Source organism: Aptenodytes patagonicus, chromosome 6 (genome assembly GCF_965638725.1).
Source record: "Aptenodytes patagonicus chromosome 6, bAptPat1.pri.cur, whole genome shotgun sequence".
Classification (NCBI taxonomy): Eukaryota; Metazoa; Chordata; class Aves; order Sphenisciformes; family Spheniscidae; genus Aptenodytes; species Aptenodytes patagonicus.
In genome coordinates, this window is record NC_134954.1 from 25,520,259 (window position 1) to 25,532,367 (window position 12,109).

Sequence of the window (12,109 nt, forward strand, 5' to 3'; positions counted from 1 at the left end):
TACTGTGGCTGTTCCTGAGCAATGAGGCAGCACAGAGATAGTGAGCTGGGCCAAATTCATGTCTGGTGTAAGTGGTACTGCCTCTGCTGATTACAGTCGAGTTGCACCAGCTTGTGCTAACTGTGAAGTTCATTTTTCTTCAGTAATTTTCACTGCTTGCTGAAACAACATTGCTCAGGATCCTTCCCCAGACCCGTTACTTTTATTTTCACTGCCTCTTCCTCCCATGCACTAACCCATATTTTAAAAACCCTTCCTTCCTTCCTTCCTTCCTTCCTTCCTTCCTTCCTTCCTTCCTTCCTTCCTTCCTTCCTTCCTTCCTTCCTTCCTTCCTTCCTTCCTTCCTTCCTTCCTTCCTTCCTTCCTTCCTTCCTTCCTTCCTTCCTCCTTCCCTCCTTCCCTCCTTCCCTCCTTCCCTCCTTCCCTCCTTCCCTCCTTCCCTCCTTCCCTCCTTCCCTCCTTCCCTCCTTCCCTCCTTCCCTCCTTCCCTCCTTCCCTCCTTCCCTCCTTCCCTCCTTCCCTCCTTCCCTCCTTCCCTCCTTCCCTCCTTCCCTCCTTCCCTCCTTCCCTCCTTCCCTCCTTCCCTCCTTCCCTCCTTCCCTCCTTCCCTCCTTCCCTCCTTCCCTCCTTCCCTCCTTCCCTCCCTCCCTCCCTCCCTCCCTCCCTCCCTCCCTCCCTCCCTCCCTCCCTCCCTCCCTCCCTCCCTCCCTCCCTCCCTCCCTCCCTCCCTCCCTCCCTCCCTCCCTCCCTCCCTCCCTCCCTCTTCAGGACTTGGTCTATACAGTGAGGCCCTCCTCAAAGCCAAGCTGCCTCACAGTTAGCTCAGTCTGTCATGTGTGGACTGTGCAGAGTAAGTTATACGATGGCTGAGCCACAGTTGAATTTGACCACAAATGTAAACTTCAGTTTTTTCATAGTGCTGACGGGGGCTTCAGGATTTATTCTTCTCAGCTTTGCCATAAACAGCCAGACATCAGAGGTCCCAGTAGCATTCCCTGTCCCAGCTCTTGACAGAGGAGAATGCCTGCAGATCCCTCTGCCTGGGATTCAGAATGCTGCTCCTTGTCCCCACACCTAGCGGGGCTGTCACTGCCTCAGGCTCCCACTCAGCTGTCTCTGAAACCTTTCTCTACCTAGCAAAGATCATGGCTCCATTGCCATGATTGACTTGTGCGCCAGGTTCTTGCCTCGGGACTTACAGGTGATACAAACTGCCTAAGAAAACACTTCTTTTTGTATCACATGGGGCTTGTTCGTTGCCTTTTTATAAACTTTTTCTCACATTACGTGGATGGGAAAACGTGCAGTTTCAAATCTTTATTCTGATAAAACATTGCTTTATTTTTGTTGTGTGTGTGAAAGTTTTATTGCGATTCTGAGAGTAGACCTAAGGAAACAGGCAGACAGAAGGACACTTTTGCTGAGATCCGAGTGATGCAGCAGAGCCCTGTACCTGCGTTAGGCACCTGGGTTAGCTATAGGCTTCGCTTGTGTTCTAGTCCCAGAATTTCAGTCTGTGCAAGCGGCAACTCGTGTGTGGTTGTAACACCCTGGGGAAGCAGGGTGTAACCTGGGAAGTGAAGCATCACTGTTCTCTAGTGTAGGTAATGTAGGCTGACTGTGACTTCAGAACAGCAGACTTTGTTTTCTGTTCTGGGTGAAGTGTAAAAGCTGATTTTCTTTCTTTACCTAGGGCTTACTTGAAATTTTAGTTAATTTTGTGTTCTGTAGTAATATATTTACAGTCAGGAATACCTTAGAAAATGCCTGTTCATCTTTGCAAAGTGTTTTGAAAGTTCAATAGAGAACAGAGATTGAGAGACAATCCACGGTGCTATAAAAATACAATCACAAAAGCTATTACAAGGATATAATGTACAAAGACATTCCTTTCATTCACTTATTAATGGAAAGGTTTAGGTTTATGCCTTTGTGCTTTTGCAAGCCACAGACACTATGTTCTCAGCCTAAAGCATGTTTTCATACTTCCACCACCTCTAACTCATCCACAGCTGAAAAAGCTGAAAAACACCTAAGGAAGGAAAAAGGAGAGGGGAAAAAAAAAAAAATGTTTGTGATGAGTTCAGTGCTCGTATTAAGTCACTGTCAGCTAAAGCAGCCACTCTTACCACTTCCTTTCCTGCAGTCAAATAAGTTTCTGCAAAGGGCAATAGGATGCTTTCTGAACTGCAACTGCAGAGACCTGTTGTGGAGCCCATGATGGGATCTGTCTGTGCAGAACTCACTGCAAGTCCTAGTCCCAAGTTGGCTGATTTTAATTCAATAGTTTCATTTCACAAGAGTTTTAACCACAAGGAAGATTAGGTATTATTTGCTCAAATTTCACCCAAATCCTTCTCCTTGTAGGAACTGCCCTTAGGTAGCAGTAAAAAATGCTCCAACACTGACAAACTGGCACTCAGCTCCTCTCCCAGGTGCAGGATGGACACTGCAAACCCTTTAGCAAAATCCAGACGTGCTAGTCCTGCACAGTGATATTTGTAGTACAAATTCTAATTCTGTTGATGTGTCCGTGATTTGTGCGTTTTCTGGAGTGGGATTCTTCAGCTCCCCTGGTTATTAGCCTGTGCTGGGAAGTGAAGGATTTGGTACTGTGAGAAGCCGTTTCCAGGATTTGGAGCATTCTCACAAATGGTTACATGTGTTCGCTGGTTCTGCATGCTCAGAGATGATACACTCTAGAAACTGCATTATGGATCGTTCATGGACCATGTAATGCTTTCCATATGGAGTAAAATAACTTTGTTTTATAAGAGTTGTTTGTTTTAGAAAACATAAATGGCACTAGTTGTGTGGCTTCACATGAGAACCTTTTCTTGCTTGTATAGGGCAGCCTGCCTTTAACACCACCAAGCAACTTCTGCTGTAGTCAGACTATCAGAGTGGTAGTACGTTTGGATCACAGACAGGGCTGTGCATGGAGTTTCTTTTGAGCTGCAAGCAACATCACCATCGTCAAGGATTTCTACATGTTGAAAACAGTGAAATCCATTAATGCACAACATGAAGGTTATTTATACATTTACTGTTTATGGTGATGTGCTTGGGGAAGAGAGAAAGCCTGTGTTCAGTGTTGAGAGCATTCTATTTATAATTTTAATTCCTTGCTAAAGGTTTATGTGCCCAACTGTACGAGAACCATGAATGTCAGTTCCTTTGCACAAGAAGCAGTTTAGTTTCCTCTCTTTGCCTGGTGTATTTATTAAGTCAAATTTGTGCATACTCCAGTAGTATTAAATTCATCTATTTGCAACAGGAAAATTCATCCATATTCTAAAAATACTTAAGTAGTTTTATTTTATTTTGTTATTTTAGTAGATAAGATTGCTTCCTATCAGCAAGAATTCAAGAAGTAGCCCAGCTTAGAGTAGGTTGCCCTTATAAATTATATCCTCCTAGGAGGAAGAGCAAATCAGAAATCATAAAAGAGCTTTAGCTAGGGAAAAGGCTAATAATGTCACTAACCTCATGATTTGAAGTATGGAAATTGTCTTACAATGTGAAATTCATTATGTTTAACATTCATGATACTGTTGGACTGTTTAATGAGAAACAACATAATTGATTTTCTATAATGAGCCATCTACCAAAAAACTATTTAGGGGAAAATTGTCTGTTAGCCATTTAAAGAATTTTTTTAAACACAATTTTGCATGCTATTCAAAATAAGGAACTTAACCTCAGAAAGATTTTTTTTTAAAAAATATATAAAAAATTAGCTGGTATTGTAAGTAAATGTGTCATTGTGGAAAGTAAAAGCAGATGTCTTAATGTTGGCAGCTCTCTAAATTTCAAACTTTACATCAGAAGCTGGAACACCTCCCCCCCAGTCAAAATAAGTGTTATTTGAATTAAAATCACATTGTATTTTTTCATGGTGATTTCATTTATAGTATTTACTGGTGTTCAGTCCCTCTGTGTTTATGAATGCAATGTCCATGCAATGGATCAGTGTAAAAAGGGCCTCTGCCCCACTGGCGCTGCTGTGCCTTGTGTTGCGGAGTATCAGTTATGGAGTGCACCAGCAAAGGGAGTATCAGCGTATGTGCAGTGATTGGCACACATCTGTCAAATACCTGAAATTCTCACTTGTGTGTCTGTGAACAGTGAAATGCTTCAGCTGCGCGTGTGGCAAACCTGAGAAAATGGAGGCCCTTGGGAAAAGGAGCTTTCTTGGGGTGACACTCAGTCCTGTGTGTTCACTGGGTGAAGATAGGATCAACAGTGAAAAAAGCACTTAGATGCCCATACCAATTTCTGCTTTAAACTATGTTTTAGAGCTGCTGTTAATAACACTACTGCGCATCCAATGGTTCCACATGTCAAGATTCAACTATCACCCACGTCTCCATGAAACTACTCCTAAATTTGGGTAGTTATTCCTAAACCAGTTCTCAATCTACAAAACTTAACTGGAATCATAGAATATCTCGAGTTGGAAGGGACCCATAAGTATCATTGAGTTCAACTCCCTGCTCCTCACAGGAGCATAACTACATAACTTCACATAACTGTAAAAGATTTCAGTTTGCTTTTAAATAATCTTAAACTTTTAATTATGACAATAAATAGGAACAATCAATGCAGTATTAAGAAACTGTGCAGAGCAAGTAGATAGGAAAGCTGAATGATCTGCTGAATCTCTTACGACCCAAGGCTTCAGATTTCAGTTTTTGGCAGTGGATTCCAACAAGTCTTTTGCTTCATTTATTTTTGTTGCTAAGTAAGGTGATCGACCTTTATCAGGATGATTCAAAATCATGATTCTTCTATGGGCTGTTCTGACTTTGGCCTTGCCAGCAGATGGACTTACACATAAAATAAGACTAGCTTCTCACCTACTCATTTTCTGTTCAAATCCTCCTTTATAGTACAATGAAAGACTAGAAGTTGAAATCCTCTTTGCTGTCACTGTAATTGCTTGCTCCAATGGTTTCCAAAGGTGGAAAGCATAACGACCTGCAAATGCAACAGTTGCAAGACCAAGTCCAGCTGCTGTCATAGTTTATGGCCAGCCCTCGGTCCAGCTTGGCTTTGCCCTTGCTGGTGCTCATAGGGACCCTGGCGTACTCGGCATAGCGCAGGCCCTCGGAGGAGCCTGCAGCTCCTTCCATGATGGAGGGGGGGAGGGGAAAGCGCTACAGGTCATCCGGAGGGACAAACCACTTGGAAGGACTGCCACTTGGAAAGACCTAGTACCCCAACTATACAAAGGGCATAAGCCTGGAGACCTCTTAGCAGAGTCTAAGAGTTTCCATTACCTTGACCCAACATGCTAGATGCTGTGCACAGAGCAGAAAGCTTTTCCTACCCTACAGAACAAGTAAAGTGCATACCCAGAAGGCAGAGGGACTGTAATAAGGCTAGCAGACTTCAGTAGAGCTTTTTAGTACACATTAAGATACTTTATAGGCATTCAGGTTTGCCATGTGATATTGATGAATAATCCTGTAGTAGTCATTAGTAAAGGAAGGGCTCCATACAGAGATGATGGCCCTCTGACACCTCACTCCTGTTCATGCTGAGGCTACCACTTACAGATCCAAGGAGACTAATTTTTTTCCACCAAAACAATTCTGAAGTTTGGGTAAGATCTGCCTCCAATAGACTGGAACCTCACTACCTTAGACTTTAAAAATTCATACATTCTAAAATTAATACTCCTGTTTATTGATTAATTTTGGAAGTGTATACTAAATACCTCTATAATGCAGTGGTCTTGTTCCATTATGTTTCATTCATTTGCAGAATTCCATGTTTTATTGCTGTTGAAGTTAGCTGAAAGTGAATCCTATGAATATCTTTTTGCACCAAGTCCCTTGAACTCTGTTGCTGGCCAGCTAACATCTGGAGGGCCACTAAAACCAGGGGGAGGTTTAGATTGGACGTGAGGAAAAATACCTTTACTGAAAGAGTGGTTAAACATTGGAACAGGCTGCCCAGGGAAGTGGTTGAGTCCCCATCCCTGGAAGTATTTAAAAGACGTGTAGATGTGGCGCTTAGGGACATGGTTTAGTGGGCATGGTGGTGTTGGGTTGATGGTTGGACTCAATGATCTTGGAGGTCTTTTCCAACCTTGATGATTCTATGATTCTAAAAGAAGTTAGAAAAATGCTACTTGAAACCCCCTCAAATAACTTCAGGCGTTGCTCCCAATAGTCTCTGAAATATTGCCCATCCAGGCTGGCTTCTCTCACTGGCACTGTGCAACCCTGTCATACCACTGTATAGGCAGCATAAAGGAGGAATTCAGCAAAATCGTGTTTCTGAAGGAAACTCTCAGTGTACCAGCCACTAGCACTCTCAAATGCTGTAGTTTTTACGCAGCCATATTCAGCAGTGGCCTTGTGGTTATACTGAAATAAAATGTTCTGGTTAAATTGTTTCGTCTTTGAAATCGTCCACAACTGAAAACCCTAGGGTGAAAATGAGCATATAATTTTCTCGCTATTTTAAACCACGTAAGCACCAAGAAAAATAGTATGATTCATTTATTTTGGAGAATGTTGATTAACTAGCAATTAAAGCTTTATAGTATTTTCTTTATGGAACAACAAAGGCCAGTTTAAGGCTTTTACTTTAGTTTCGGCTCATTGGATTGGCTTCATACCTGGTACAGACAGATAAACGCTCTGAAAGCATATGAAGTACCTGCATGCAGCTGAACATGGCCCACTTAGCTCAAAAATATGATGGGTGTTCACAGAAGGAACTTTCATTCATTCACAGCATCTGGTTCCATTACATTCAGCCCAATCAAGCCATGAAATTGAAATTAAATTACTTTTGATGGTGGTAATATTATAAGAATGTAAGCAAGATTGGGGGAAGGGAAATATCTGCCTGGCAGAAGGGGCTCTTAGTAAGGACAAGCTATGTGAAATGCCTTTAAATTGTTTCACATAAATGACTGGATGCATGGGAAGATGAACTTGGAACTATTTGATTTATCCAAAGTGCATTTCACCTGCTCTTTAGAATCGATATTGTGTCTGTGTAACGCAGCATTGTAGCATAACCTCTTCCTGCAAAGGCTCTGATGCCCACTTTCAGGTCTCTTTGGTGGGTGACACATGAACACCCCCCACCCTGCAGCACCCCCTCCACCACCCCTGCTGTGCTCCCCTGCCCTGCAAATCCTGTTGCCACCCAGTGTTCTTCCAGCTTGTGGACCTAAGTACTGCTGCTGCCCCCTTCGTTGGCTGTCCTGGGGGCAGCAGCATGGAAGGAAGGGCTAGTGGGGGAACAGTCAGCAGGAGGTATGTGGTGTGAGCTGGGCAGGAGGATGGGGGGAGGTAGGATGGCAAAATGGAGACAGCGGGAGGAAAAAGATGGGTAAAGAATACGGGCATTATGCAGAACCAGAATAAAATCAGCATCTGGAAATGGGCCATGGTTTCTAGCCTGAGGGCTCTGCCAACTTGTGTATTGAAGTGTGAGCAGGGGGAAGGTGGGCTTTGGGTGTGTGGCTGTTGAGAAACATCAGGTGATAGAGCAGAGTGGTGCAGTGTTGCTTTCTACTTTGAGGTCTATGGTGATTTCTATGCTTGATGAAAAACTTGGTGCAGCTTCTAAGTCTCTATATTTATTTTTGCCACCGTTACAATAATCTTCATTCACTGTGCAGCCATGATTTTCCAATGAAATGTATGCAGTAGGGTAGGTACATAGTGCAAATGTACTATATACACATAATGTGTAATGCATTATATAACGTATTTTTATTGTAATATATACATGTAGTATGTACATGTACTGTATACATATTACACAATTATATACACAATATACATTTTTAAGTGTTAGGGTTTGGAAGGCAGAAGGTGTTCCCATCTCCCTAGGCAGTTAGACACTGAAAACATCAGGGCTATGGCATGTTTTTAGTGAAGCTGCTGAACTGCTTAGGACAGCTTTCCGAGTCATGTGGAAAGAGAAGCTCTGTTCAGACATACCTACGCCAAACTCATGTACAAGGTAACTGCTGGGAAATGTAGTCGGATTGTTTCCCAGGCTGAGCTTCTGTGTCCGTGGGAGGACTGGACTCTGCTTAGGGAAATAGGGATATGCTAAAGGCTATAGAAACACCACTCAGCTTACAGATGTGGCTGCTGTTTCTGCTCTACAAAAGTTGTCATAGCTCTGGGTGACATCTTGGTGCCACGATTTTCCATCAGTAAAATCATAATGTCCTCCTGTGTCTGAGGGCTTGTTTTCAAGATGTTGGTAATAGGCATCACCAATGAGAATACTGTGGCAAGTCATTGTCCCAAACAGTCTGCTTGGGGTGTCCCAAAACAAAATGGAGAGCTTATGCCCTTCTACTTCCCGTGTGCTCGCTGGATGCCAAGCACCAGTTCATGGCCTGATTCACAGCCCACTGTGAAAGCAAAGAATCATTGCCCTGGTGTCAGCGCATTCCTCCTCTTGTGGCCAAGTTCTTGGCAAGGCACGGGCATCAGTGCAAGCTTGAAATGAATACCTTGCTTGCTTTCTGTTGAAACAAGAGGAAAAATAGAGGATAAAAATACAGAAGTGCTAATAAAGCTATTGTAGCCTTATTTATATATATAAAAAAAAGCTTCCAAAAGTTTTTGGGTACTTCGTAACTGCAGAGTTATTTGAAATAGAATCATAGAATCATTGAGGTTGGAAAAGACCTCTGAGATCGAGTCCAACTATCAACCCAACACCACCATGCCCACTAAACCATGTCCCTAAGTGCCTCATCTACACGTCTTTTAAATACCTCCAGGGATGGGGACTCAACCACTTCCCTGGGAAGCCTCTTCCAATGTTTAACCAGTCTTTCAGTAAAGAAATTTTTCCTCGTGTCCAATCTAAACCTCCCCTGGCGCAACTTGAGGCCATTATAGTACACAAATAGTTGTGTACATCTCCTAGTAAAGTTGCTAGAGCTGTTGGCACCCTGCAAAACAGGCAGCTAGACACTGAATGGGTGTTCTTGTTATGTAGGACTAGATAACCGCTGTCTTCTGCCTCCTCATAGCTCTTCCAGGTTCAGTTCAGGTACAAAATTGGGTGTCTCTTCACTGCACCTTCTTGCTCCTAGGAAAAGAGCAAAGGTCCAGCAGCTGTGCAGGTACCAATGGGGCTCCCAGCACAGAAAGTGAAGACTGCTCATGCCCCTAGCCATTTCCAGGGCTTAGGAAGCATGAGGCCTTGAAACCTTGTCAGCACCAGAGCGCCCTGCAGATGTCTGACATCCCTCACAGTCCTGACAGCACTGGACCAGGCTCTGTGCTGGTGTCAAACAGGGTAGCTGAAGGCTGAGTGGTTATACAGCTTGCCCAGGGTACCCAGGCAAATCAGTGCCAGTGGAAGGAAGCACATCTGTGGGCCGCTCCCTCATGTAGTGCTGAGCTTGTTGCAGAGAACAAGTGCTTCATTTGATTTCTCTAAATACCTCATTGCCTCTAATGATAAACTACATTTACCCAGCAGTTTCCCTGGTCCTGAACCAAGCTGCATGCAGCTGTTGTGTTTCCTGTTTATGCTCAGTCACCGAATTAGTCACCTCCACAGATTTTTTTTCTGAACAGTTTCACTGTTGCTTTTTTAACCGGCTTCCTAATTGTTGTGGTTTAACCCCAGCTGGCAATTAAGCACCACACAGCTGCTCGCTCACTCCCCCCCAGCAGTGGGATGGGGGAGAGAATTAAAAGAGTAAAAGTGAGAACACTTGTGGGTTGAGATAAGAACAGTTTAATAATTGAAATAAAATAATAGAATAATAATAAACTGTAATGAAAAGGAAAATAACAAAAAGAAAGAAACAAAACCCAAGAAAGAAACAAAACCCAAGAAAGATAAGTGATGCAAATGAAAAAAAATTGCTCACCACCAACTGACCAATGCCCAGCCAGTTCCCGAGCAGCGGTCACTGCCCCCATGCCAACTCCCCCCAGTTTATGTACTGAGCATGACGTCACATGGTATGGAATATCCCTTTGGCCAGTTTGGGTCAGCTGTCCTGGCTGTGCCCCCTCCCAGCTTCTTGTGCACCTCCAGCCTTCCCAGTCAGTAGAGCATGGGAAGCTGAAAAGTCCTTGACTAGTGTAAGCACTGCTTAGCAACAACTAAAACATCGGTGTGTTTTCAACATTGTTCTCATCCTAAATCCAAAACACAGCACTATGCCAGCTACTAGGAAGAAAATGAACTCTATCCCAGCTGAAACCAGGACACTAATATTTCTGTGATTGTAGGGGAAGGATTTATTAAACATTAATCCATCTAGGCTTACATGTATCCGCCTCAGGTTGGCTGGTGGGCTTGCTGCCATGCAGCTCTCACGCAAGCCAGCTCCTGCTCGCTCCCATCTGCAGTGAGGGCTGGGTTGCTGACCTCAAACCTTGATACTCTTTTTCCTCCCTTCTTCAAAGCGCTGGGGAAGCAAAATACCCATAGATGAAAATGTTGGATATTCTGCCCCTGCGTATGCTGCCCTCTTGGTGAGTCAGGACTTTATTGAAAGTTTTGAAAGTATAATAAATGATGAAGAGATGTCAAGATGGGAGAGGATGGCAGTGTTTCCATGATGTGTTGAGTTTCTCTCTTTGACAAGGTGTGTTGCTGGTTTGGGGGTGGGGTGTTGGTGCTTTTTTAAATTTTCCTGAGTGCGTTAGAATACACCATTTATTTTTCTAGGTTAGTGGGTAAGATCCCATGCAAATTGTTCCTCAAAACATACTTGCTTTCCTTGTCCAGGAACAGCGTGCCTTTTCATGTCTATATTTAGCCTTCTCATAAACATGGACAGTTCCTAAAAACCAGTGTCTTTCTCTTTACATAGCCAAGTCTGCCAGAAACCAGTCCAGAGAAAGCAATTTCATTTACCACAGCATTTCTATAGCCTTACTATTTTTGGAGGTGTTTTCAAAGGCAAATGCACAGAAAGCAGCAGCTGTTTCAGTCACACATTAAAATCAAGTTCTCTAATGTTAGCTGAGGAATGAATTTTACAACACATCACTTTTACTGTCATACCTGAAATGAGTGATTTAACGGATGACTATAATTTAAATCAAAATATTGCAGGCTTCGTTCAGGAAAAAAAAAGTGGGTGAGATTTAAATGAGAAATAAATCTAGATCAAAACTCTAGACTTTGTTTTCTCATGCTAATTTTCAAAATAATGAACATACTTCATCTTGTTATACACGTTACACAACATTAATACCCTGAGGCACGGTCCATTGTGCCAGTGTCGCTTGGCTAGTCCTGACAGGGCTGCCACTTCGTCATCTTCCAGAGCTAATGGGCACCTTGCCAGCGTGGATCTCTGTGTGAATGCAACCTGCTGCCGATGTGTCCGTAATTAAACAGGCCTTTTCCCATGTGAATAAATACCTGTATGGTTACGAAAAGAGACTAGCACAGAGAAGAGATCAACTAATAAGATTGGGGATGACTGGTAAGACAGGGAATATTCTGTGTATGAATAACAGCTGTCGAGAAAAATAGTGGGGACAAGGCATGCTATTCTGCAGGGCTCTTCTGCAGGGCTCTCTTGTTACGAAAGGCACCCTGGGAGGGGACACCTCCTTCCTCCTGACTTAAGGAAAAAGTCACTTTCTTGTGCACAGTAGCATTTTCCTGGTTCTGTCCGCGTCGTGCCAGCAGCAGGCACATTCCCAGCACCACCTTCACCAGACAGACGTGGCTCTGGCAGATCTGCTGTGAGGACTGGGCAGCTTCACAGCCAGCTGAGGTGCTTTGTACGGTCACCCACTGCTTCACCAGCAGTTAGATTTACATTCCTTGTTGTTTCAAAGTCTGTTGCTGTGAGTAGCAAACTACCTAGTCATTCCCTAGGCCTCCCACTTACAAGACATACAAAAGCACAAGGGAATACCCTGAGTCCCATTCATACGCATAACCTTGAATCCTAAGAACTAACCTGAAACTATATTCCACAATGAATTCCAAAAGTGTTGTGCTTTTATTTTTTTTATTTATGGGTTTTAACAAATAACGTGTCAGCAAACAGTTGTGTAACTCATCTGTCATATCATATTTATCCTCAATCAGAGAATATTTTGAAAGAAAGTCATATCAAGTCAAGCTT

General features: G+C 43.3%; 1 protein-coding gene and 1 pseudogene across 1 annotated transcript in view; one reads left to right on the top strand and one right to left on the bottom strand.

Moving 5' to 3' along the window:
- The window catches only part of LOC143162005 (glypican-5-like), a 402,288-nt gene that overhangs the window by 335,317 nt on the left and 54,862 nt on the right, over positions 1 to 12,109 (top strand). The window lies entirely within an intron of this gene.
- LOC143161604 (dnaJ homolog subfamily C member 15 pseudogene) lies at positions 4,679 to 5,150 on the bottom strand (annotated as a pseudogene).